Raw genomic sequence first — 10,895 nt, 5'->3', positions numbered from 1 at the left:
AGCTATCAACACAGAATAATCTGTTGCCGACTATCGAAAAAAGACTGTAGAAGGAAAAAGTGATGATCTTAACTGAATTGAACTCACTTATTTATAGGTGTAAATCCACAACAATTTTAGATAGGAGATGTATTGAATGAGAGTCTTGGATGAATGAGTCGGTGATATTAATGAAAACATTAATTGTATTTAATAAATCTAACAGAGAACAGTAACGCCGCAGTTTTTTTTTAGCGGGAGGAAGAAGAAACATGTCATAACCTAAGTCAAATAATGTTTTCGTACGAACCAACTTTAAAAATAATATTCTTGCTGTATGGCTCATCGTAAGTCAAACTTCTTGGTTTTTTAGCAAGCCCAAATTAAATTTATCCCAATAATTGAAACGCAATACTTTGGAGTTGACGGACACGTGGAACACTCGACTTAATGACGTGGCGCTGAGGTGTTTTCACAGGAGAGAGACCAACATTTTTATATATATATAGATTTTATGATTTTTTATCTATATTAATAAATTGTATTATACACCGAAAACCCATTCATTTATTCACCAATAATCTATCTTCGACTTATGAGCTTGTCCGTAGTATAAACCATCTTTTTTTAATATATTTCTCTATTCATTGCAATTGTCCGTAGTATAAACCATCTTTGATTTTAAAAGGCTTAGAACGATTTAAAACAATTTATAATATTTTTGTGATTATTGTAAAATATCAACAACCGCCGATAACCGTAAAATCTAGTTAAACTTGTTGTTAAATGTTACATATCTCTACAATCATGGGAGAATTAATTCGATAGTCAATTTTTATGTTTTTTTATTTTTGTGTATACTAACCTACGTTACATGGAAACGGAAGCGGGTACGTGGAAGCGGAAGCGTACGGAAACGCAGAAGCGAGATTTTTAAAAAATTTAGGAAGCGGGTACGTGTTGGAAGCATATATCTTTATGTATATATATATATTAAAATATAAGAATTTGTTTTTAAAAAATAGTACTAAATATTATATGATATAAATTTAAAATAAAGTATTTATTCATTTATAATAATTTTGAAATAATTTCATATTAAAACTGTGAAATACAAATAAATTAAGTTTAAAAGAAATTATTATATTAATTATTTTTAATATTTCATAAATAATTGACACAATATATTTGAATATACGATGTATGTTTAATAAAAATCTCAATACATAAAGATAATTTATAGTATTAATTTTAATATTTTAATATTTATATTCTCTCTATTCATTACAGTTAAAATTTGGATTTTAAATAAATTAAAAACTATGATTATATTTTTTTATTGATATATGATATTGTATTTTTTTGAAAAGAACGGAAGCGTAATTCCAAAATGGAATCATAAGCTTTCAACGTGTTTTTAAAGAGAAAATTTTGGAAGCGTTTTGGAAGCGAGATTCCATAAGCTTCCACAAGGTTCCGATTTCGATTCTGGTTCCGAAGCGGGAAGCGGACGTCCGATGAAGCTTCCGTGCAACGTAGATACTAACATAAACCTATATTTTGTGTATATTAACTAACTTTTTTTGTCCTATGCATCTTACTCCTTACAAAAATCTTATATATAGTAGAGATCATTCTCTCTTGTAGAACAAAGAAAAATGCAAATTCAATTATATATCTTTATATTCTTTTCTTAAATCTAACTAAACTAATTTAGCTTCTCTAAACACATTGACCAAAAAACATATCTTAAAACGGTCACTCAAAAATCTTAATTAATATGCATGGCTTGAAACCACTAAAGTAAGGATGAATTGTAGAGTAATGGGTTCTATATGTCGTTCCCCTTGTCCACGTTGTTTCCCTGATCATGTATAATAATCTATATTAATATACAGTACATGAAAGTGATACAACAGAACAATCATAAGACTCACACTATCAACGAAATCAGGGAGTGGTGCACGATCACGTCAGTTAAGGATCCGTATGATGGTGTAAGTCTGATGACTTGCCGTGGAGCTGTCAGCCTAGTTGTTAAATCAAGATCGCTTGGGTAGAACTTACACGGGGAGGACGACTCTTGAGAGCTATAATGTAACTTACCAACATATGACCAGCTTCATTTGCTTTGAGGTTGTGAAGTTTCGTCATCACCCCATCAAAACAAACGAAAACGCTCTCAGCAGTATCATCAGCTATGCCCAACTCCACTCGATATCTAGAAACCAATAATCAATTTTCTAAAGGACAGGCTGTAACATGGTTGTGGACACATACTGGAACGAACATGAATAATATAGTACTATGCGTTACATACCGGAGGGCACCAACAGCATTTGTATTGTTGCAGTGCACACATGTGAATGTTGAGTCTGTGCGTTGCCGTTTTTTGTGCACTTAAGAGCAAACAACATAACACCACCCTTTGTCCATCCTGATGCCAGTAACTTTCCTAGAACACATGAAGTCAATGTCCTACATGTTGGAATACAGAACCATATCAATGGTATCAACCATGTAATAAAAAAAAAAAATCCTAAGGCTAAAGGTAGTACTTGAGATGGAGCAGTTATGACAAACTCATTAAGCTCGGATATTGTCAGATTCTCAACCTTGGCAGATGCTTTCAGAAGTGGAGCTGCTGACTGAAGCACAGTGTCTGTGGAGACCAACCTGCGTTGTTTAACAATATCTTGGATACATCAGTATACGAATGATTACATATACAATCACCATGCTACTTACTTGTAAAAGAGGGACCTCTCCTACAATAGTATTTTTATCGAAATAAATGTGTGTTCCTGAGGTTGCATTAAGGAACAAACGGCCTGCATGATAAAGTTTGACAAAAGTATCAACAAATACTGGACTCGTATTCCAATCAGATTAGAGATTCTCTAAATTTAAATAATAACCAAATACCTCAAACTATTTTAGGATTAAGCTCGTCGCAACAACAACTCTTGGTTCACCTCGCATGGATTCCAGCTTGCGGTGAAACGAAACAGCATGGGAGTCAAACAAACTCAAAGTCACGCACACATCAATACATAACTGATACGAATGTGATTGGTACGGTAGTTGCAGTAAAGAGGGTGCATGAGATATGTTTCATTTAAAGAGGCTCAAAAAAATTATTAATTACTTACTTTTCCAGTTTGATGGTCGCCATCAAGTGATTATTGTCTGCCGGAGGGTCACTGACAGAACTCTTAACAGCCGTGATCTCCCCAATGATATCTATGAATGAATGAAAACGTAAATTAGTTGACGGTTAGTATGATGACAAACGTAAGAGGATTACCCTTGCTTGAAACGTTTATGGAAATCGCAATAATCATTAAAAGGATCATTAATGCTCAATGCAAATTCTTATAGAAAATGGAAAATAAATTTCAAGACTACCGAAAATTCTAAAAAGGAAATCTTCAAGACCACCGGAAAATTCTAAAACGGAACTCACATTTGTATCAAGCAAAAGCATATCGACGGACATGAGCTCATCACCCCGCCTCCCAGAAACGCAACAGCCTGACCTCATCCATGGAAGAACGGACTCCTGACAGACTTCAAATCGAAAAGGAAAACACCAGCGTTAGCCATTTTTCAGTAAATAGGTAAAGAATGAATGATTTGTTCTAATCGATTGATAGGATGACTCACAGTGTAGGGATGCTTAACTTTTTATACTCGAACATCCACAGCCTCCGAAGAGAAAAGGCGTCATTGAAGATACATCGTGTACGATAGATTTAAGAAGGTATTTAAGAGGATTGAATCCGTAACCGATTCATCTCTGGATTGTATGGAAGAAGATGAACAAATCGAGAAAAAACCTAGAATAGGTACGGCGGAGAAAAGAGATTGTTGAAACAAAAAAGAAACGCAGCGTTTTGTACAATATTGACATAGATATTGGACCAGGCTTAATAAAGCCATACGCTAAGAACAAAATGGGAAGGTATAAGCCCAAACCGATTTCGAAAATAAAGTGATACGCTGAGTTTTGTTCGGCGGACACGTGGCGGCACGAGATGACACTAATTGATGACGTGGCGGCACCAGGAGAGAGACAAACAATACTTTATATATATAGATTACTAAGGGTTCGTCCGCGCGAAGCGCAGAATATGCTCATGTGTGATATGTTTGTATTACTATATTTTTCATTGCAATTGTGCTATGCTAGGATCTCGAAGAGAAGTATATAAATCGGTTGTGCGTCATAGATGATCAACCCGTAGTTTACATTATGCTAAAACTTAGTGGTCTTATAGTAAATGTTTTTTTCTGGACACTTAAGAGTTAATTTATATGTTTGTAATCTGACTTGTACTATTTATATGATCAACCTATGTCTGATCTTACTTTTTTTATTTTGTTATTTTTATTATAGATTATGTATATCTTAATATTAAAAAGAATGGATTCCAATTTCGTGGTTATACGTTTTTTCTTTAATTCAATGAATTTATTTACCAATGAACGAAAAATATACATACAACTATTGTGGTCTAAATACTTCAAATTACAATTATAATTATATATGTAATTCATAAACTAAAAATTACAATTAAATATGTTGCTAATATTTTTTGTGTACTTTGCAAGTTGTAAAAATACGACCACTTCTGCTTTTTTTTCTTTTTTAGGATGTTTGTTTTCTATATGATGTGTAATTCACTTATGACTACTTTTTCTTTTATAAAAATATTTGATATGTTTTTTTCTAAAATATAAGAAATATGTATCGTAAACATGTGTTTATTTTGCCCAATTTTTAAAGATGTTAATATTTTTGATATGCTTTTCTAAGTACTCTTAGTTATTTGTGACTGTGCCTGATGTTTATCTGTGGATTTTTGTGATGTTTATTGGTGGGTTTTCAATGTGTTTGTATTTATGTGTACAAAACTATATGTTGTTAGTTCATTTTGAAATATATATATATATATTTCTTTATTATGGGTTCGAATATTCATATTTCAGTGCACACCTGCCCGTTGGTAACAATTGGTTCTTAAAATATTAGGCTGTCATATGTATCACTTCGCATATGATATAAATAGTGAAAGTGGTTGCCTAAATTATTATTTTTGAGCTGGAATGGATATTAAGGTGGACATCTTTTTGAATTTTCATTTGTGTTTTATGCAGTTTCAATTGTATTGTCTTCTGAATTTATGTTCATACTTCATGTTTTTTATTTCTTGTAACAAAAATTTATGGAATTCATTTGTTCTAGGAGAAAATAAAACAATCTTCAGCAACACCACAACATACTAAAAACACACAACAATACAGAATGATCATAAGATGATTAAAAAAATTCTGACAACAAAACAGAAGAAAAAAGCAGATAATGTAAAAACAAAAACGCATGGTTTGATAGATATTCTCTCTCACGCTGTCTCCATGTTCCTTCCCTGCCCTAGTACCCGTGGCTTGCATTCCAAGAAAAGCTTATCCACCATTTTATCGTCTTGCTCCTCATCATCTCCTCCAACACCTCAACCTCTGCCTTCATCACCACATATTCCTCCCCTTTACATTCTCTTTCAGCCACTCCTTCATCCCCATATTTTCAGGTTCGAGGCTAATCTCACCGTTCACCGTTTCAATCTTGTACATCCCAAACTTCAGATTCCTTGTTGGGTAATTGTTAACAAACCATCCTGTTCCAATACTTCCTTTTCCACTACCCACATCGATAAATACTTTCCTTTAGTAGCTCCCAATGTTCAGGAAAACAAAAAATCAAAAAAAGTAGACTGGGATTTCAAAAGTGTTACCGTTTAGAGATTATGCTCTCTCTCTTTCTCTCTCTTGAGCCCTGATTTAGTCCTCTGATAATTATACGAGTAATAAAATTGTTTTAAAGATATAACATTTCAATCTTAAGACCTAGGAGATGCGAAGAAGGATGTACCAGCGGTGATAAAAGAATTGATCGGAGCCGCTGCCGCAGTGTAAACCGAAGAAAGGTCAACTCATGCGGTATTAATATTTCTCGCGGTCACGGTGGTTGTAGTGGCGACTGAAGAGGCTGAGTACAAGTGGTTAAGATGGCGAAATGCAAAGTTTAAAGAATGAACACGTGTCAAAGCTGTTAGGAGACGAATTTCCTAACTGGAATCCTACGTGGACAGCCTAGGAGGGAGTTAAACACTCCTTTATATATATAGATATATATATGGGCTCATCTAATATTTTATTTTCAGTTTTTTACATAGGAAATGGTTTTTTTGGTCCAGTTAACATTTCACGTATAAAATACACATGAAAAAAGAATAGAAGTGAGGGCCATTCAAATATTTCGAAAGACTATGTCTAAGCCCGGCTCTGTACAGTACTAGAGTAAGTGTGATTCAAAAATGGTTGTTAAAGAAAGCAAATGATGTGTAAACTCATATACGGCCCAAGCCCACTAAACAATAGCGTAAGTCATTGTATGAGCTCATTTGAAGATTTCTGGACATGACTACTGTGTGTGTTGTATAGATAAGCGAATCTTCCACGTCGATCAAATGTGTCACGAGACATTTGAGAAGAAATAAAAATCGAAATAAAAATTGGAATAAATTCATAACACAAGAACCGTGACTGTCTGAATAGTACGAAAAGACGTATAGCTTTGATCTTATTTGTGATTCCTCTGCCCTCCTTTCAGCAACAAAATAAGAAAGATATAAAGTAAAATCGAAATGTTACAAAAAAATAAAATAAAATAAAATAAATAAAGTAAAATCGAAAAGAATACTAAGAAAAGCATTATTATTGGGCTTAAAAATAACAAAAATATCAAGGGACCAAAATTTACAAATTATTATGGATGTGTGAATCGTACATATTTACAAACTGTCATTTTTAACACAAGAACACCCCACGGTAGGAACTAGGGCTGGACACGGATCGGATATCCGGATTTTTAAAGGTATTTGTGATTTGCTTCGTATGTTATGGATATCTAATTTTTCGATTTTCTTTGCTTCGGAAAAATACGGATATCCGGATATCCCATCCGCTTTGATTAATACAAATAATCTTAAAAAATTAATACACATTTATTTTTTAATATATTTTTTTGCAAGATATACAAAATAAAAACTAAAAGAAATAGTAAAACTACATATTTTGTAAATTTTAAACTTAGTTAACAATTATAATAACACAAAACTTAAGAAAAAAGTTATAATTGTTTTATAAATTTTTTCTCTTCTTTTTTTATGTAATACTTTTATATAAATAATAATGTGAATAGAATTTGTCAAATCATATTTTATAATAATAATTATATAAACTTATACATTTAAAACATTAAGTATAATCAAGATGTATATATATTTATATATTTCCGGATCGCTTCCCAAAATTTTGATATTTGTGATTTGCTTCGATTTTAACGGATATTGATTTTTAGTATTTGCTTTGCTTCGAAAGTAGAAATTTCAAATCGAAACGAATAACGAATCGAATCAAATTTAACGGATAAAATGTCGGATAAAATGTCTAGCCTATTGGAAGATGAAGCAAAGAAGAAATTATTAGTCTTCCCATGTCTGTCTAGTGTCTACACATAAAACAGAGCTTCAATCATAAAAAAAATTGACACACTTTTTCTTCTTTGCATAACATGTCACATCATCTACATGAGGTAAACTTACTGCAAAGACACCGTATTTGGTGTTTATGTGTTAAATTTTATTTTTCATCACACCAAATTCTATATCAAAATAATATTTTAATTTTAAACTTTTAGTTTTTGGTAATTTAATACATTTATTTTTATCATTGATTAATTATATTTATCACATTTAGTTTTTATATTTTTGTTTATTAGACTTTGGTAATTTTATTTTCTGTTTATTAATTTATATATGTTATTTTAAGTTAATCATTCTATTTATTTATTTATTTTATTTAAAATATTAGTCGAAAGTAAAATTTTATACATTTAAAATGAACAGAATTTTTACTTTGTTACAACTCATTTAGTTTTATTACTAATTAAAAAATTTAAATATAATAATAATTTAAAGTTTTAGTAAAGTGAAAATACAAATAAAATACATAATATTATGATATATTCATTTTAACTATAAGGTAAAACTAATCTATCTATAATTAAATAAAATTAATAAAATATATTATTTTAATATTTGGTGTGACGAATAATGTTACACCAGTGTATCAAATTTGCTCGAATAGTATCACTTTTGGTATCTAGTTGAAAATAAAATTACACCAAATTTGGTGTTTAGTGTCTCGTTGGAGATGCCTTTAATAATAATCATAAATGAATTATAAAATAAAAATAAATAAAATGATGACAATATAAAAATTAGAATAATTCTAAAAAATTATATCCGAAATGAATATTCAAATATTCAATTTAGAACAAAAAAATCAAGAATTTCAAATCAGATATCATTTAAATTTCAAAAAAGTTTTTTCGGTCAAATTTAAATTTTTTTAAAGTTTTATCAACAATTTTCTTGTGTTGGTGGGGATCTAATATTTTCCAAATCCTTATGTAAGGAATTCTAAAAAAATATCTTTCGGTAAAGGTGTGAATTGGAAAGGATTGGTCGCCAAAATATTAACTTGGAGACGAAATCTTAATGTGCCTCAAAATTTTGTTTCAAATTGTTTACTTTAAAATTGATTAAATAATAATTTCATCTTATCCAAAAGAATGATAATTTTCTATAGAAACTAAAGAAATCATTTCGAATTAATTGTTGTTCAATAAAATGTTTATTAATTGCATTTTTATTTTATGCGATTGATAAATACCAGATAATTGAGTTTAAATTAAATAAAATAATTAAAAGAATAAAATAAAATAAATAAATAAAATATAAAGAAATTAAAGCCATGATAATATTTTTCTTCAAAACTACTCCCTCCGTTTTTTAATATAAGTCGTTTTAGAATTGTGCACATAGATTAAAAAAATTATTAATTTTTTATATTTTCTAAACAAAAATATCATTAATTATTTACCTACCTACAAATCAACCAATAATAAAATAAAAGATATATTATCATTGGTCATATAACATTAAGTGTTAATAAATTTTACATAGAAAACCGAAAACGTCATATAATTTGTAATATAAAATTTCTCTAAAACGACTTATATTAAAAAAACGAAAAAAAGTATGAAGGAACAAAAAGTTTAAAATATAAAAAAATGAAAAATAATTGAATCTACCTTTATTTTAAAAATTAAACTAAATCGAGAATTAGTTTTTTCAATTGATATTTTATCTATTAATAATGTACATTCAAGTAGAGATTTAAATGGTCATGAATACAAATTCTGCTGGGAGAGATCTACTCTTCTAGATAAAAGTGATTTAAATGATCTAGAGAATATATGAGTTTTTGAACCAGGAACCTCTTTTTTTTGTGCAACAACCAAGAACCTCTACGCATTCGAAAAAAATACAATCACACTCTTTGTTTTCGACGGCAACATTTAGGAATCAGAGGATCTAAAATTGTTTTCTTCTTTTTACAGCTGCCTAGTATTTTTAAATTTTTACTAACAAGTAACAAATTAAATTTGGGTTTCATGTGATACATGTCCATGTTTAAAAGGTAATATAGTACACTATGAATTAAAGTCCACGCACTTATTACTCTCCTTTCTCTCTCTCTCTTGTCGAGGATGCAGACAGAATTCAATTGTTAGAACTACCAGGGGCTTTGAGCTGTACACATATTTTTTGTTTTATTTCTTAGGGTTATTGTAGCTGTGAATTTTGCATTTTGGATTGATCATTGTTTTTTAAGTTTTTTATTGTTATAGGGTTAAAGTTGTGATGATGTACTGTGTATGCACTTCTCCACTCAGGAAGGACTAAACTGTATTAGTAATGTGATTGATATAGTTCGTGTTGTTACTTGCTGTGTCACTGAGATTTATTGTTTGTTTATCTTTTTAATTTGTTATTTGTACTGTTGAAATTACATAAATTATATTAAGGTTGTTGAGAATACTTTTTGTTTCTGGATATTTTTTTCACCAGTTTAGTTGTGTAAGTTGTGTGTATTAAGTAATAATTTTTTTAATTCTTATTATGTTTTTTTACTTTTAAACTTGTTGTTTTTACCGGACCTTTAAAACAAATATATGAAGACTTGTAAAAATAACTATAAAATGAGTGACAATTAATATTTGGGTCTTAATGGGTTTTAAACGAATATATGTATTTCTCATAAGAAGATAATAGCGTTGGCATGTTGACATTGAGCATATAAGTTATTTTTATAAGACAAGAGGAGTGAGCAGGTGGAGATGTTGCCGCCTTTGTGTGTGTTGGGATTGTCTCTTGTATCTACTGGTGTGGCTGTGTTTGTTTCTCTTTAATTTGGTGGGGAATATGTAAACAAAAATCATTATTAGTTGTATTTATCAGAGTTTGTAACTTACTCTGCTTTTTTGTTTAGGTAATTTCACTGATCTGGGTTGTCATCTTCGTCTTCTTCGTAAGCATCTGTGAAAGTAAGTTTGTAAATTGTTAAATATTTGGCCGTGTAGTTTATATTTGTTTAGCTGGCTCAATGTATGTGTCGTTGAGTTTTAGTTGAGTTGATTGGTTTGGTATATTTGTTTTGAAGTTTATTTGTAAGATTAGACAAAAGAGAGGTGATCAGTAATGATTCGTCTTTTTTGGGATTCTAGTTTTTGGTGTTTTGATTGTTTGGATTATTGTGGTTTCTTTTAAACAGTAAAATAAATATTTGTATAAAATTAGATTGATAAGTAAGGGAGATAAATAGACGACCACAAATCTTGGGTATGAAATATTTTTGATTATTGATGTTAGAACAATATAGACAGTAATATAAAGGGAGTTATGTGTTGATTGTTTCTTACGGATCAATGAGGAGACGGATAACGA

At 30.2% G+C, this 10,895-nt stretch overlaps 2 long non-coding RNA genes across 7 annotated transcripts; both read right to left on the bottom strand.

The window, feature by feature from the left end:
- Positions 1-1,642: 1,642 nt before the first annotated feature.
- Positions 1,643-3,862, bottom strand: LOC106296829. Of its 6 annotated transcripts, none has more exons than XR_001261313.1 (9): positions 3,646-3,859; positions 3,446-3,549; positions 3,132-3,222; positions 2,905-2,970; positions 2,728-2,810; positions 2,538-2,655; positions 2,300-2,457; positions 1,917-2,200; positions 1,643-1,843 (listed from the first exon to the last, which is right to left on the bottom strand). It is a non-coding gene; the product is annotated as an uncharacterized LOC106296829 (long non-coding RNA). The 6 variants fall into 6 exon arrangements; XR_001261314.1 differs by having other exon boundaries at positions 1,797-1,843; positions 1,917-2,001; positions 2,086-2,200; positions 2,905-3,222; positions 3,646-3,862; XR_001261316.1 differs by having other exon boundaries at positions 2,595-2,655; positions 2,905-3,222; positions 3,646-3,861.
- Positions 3,863-5,204: 1,342 nt separating this feature from the next.
- On the bottom strand, positions 5,205-6,045 carry LOC106298531. The gene is made up of 2 exons (XR_001261490.1): positions 5,912-6,045; positions 5,205-5,828 (listed from the first exon to the last, which is right to left on the bottom strand). It is a non-coding gene; the product is annotated as an uncharacterized LOC106298531 (long non-coding RNA).
- Positions 6,046-10,895: the final 4,850 nt, after the last annotated feature.

Source organism: Brassica oleracea, chromosome C6 (genome assembly GCF_000695525.1).
Source record: "Brassica oleracea var. oleracea cultivar TO1000 chromosome C6, BOL, whole genome shotgun sequence".
Lineage (NCBI taxonomy): Eukaryota > Viridiplantae > Streptophyta > Magnoliopsida > Brassicales > Brassicaceae > Brassica > Brassica oleracea.
This window is presented reverse-complemented; position numbering and strand designations above follow the sequence as displayed.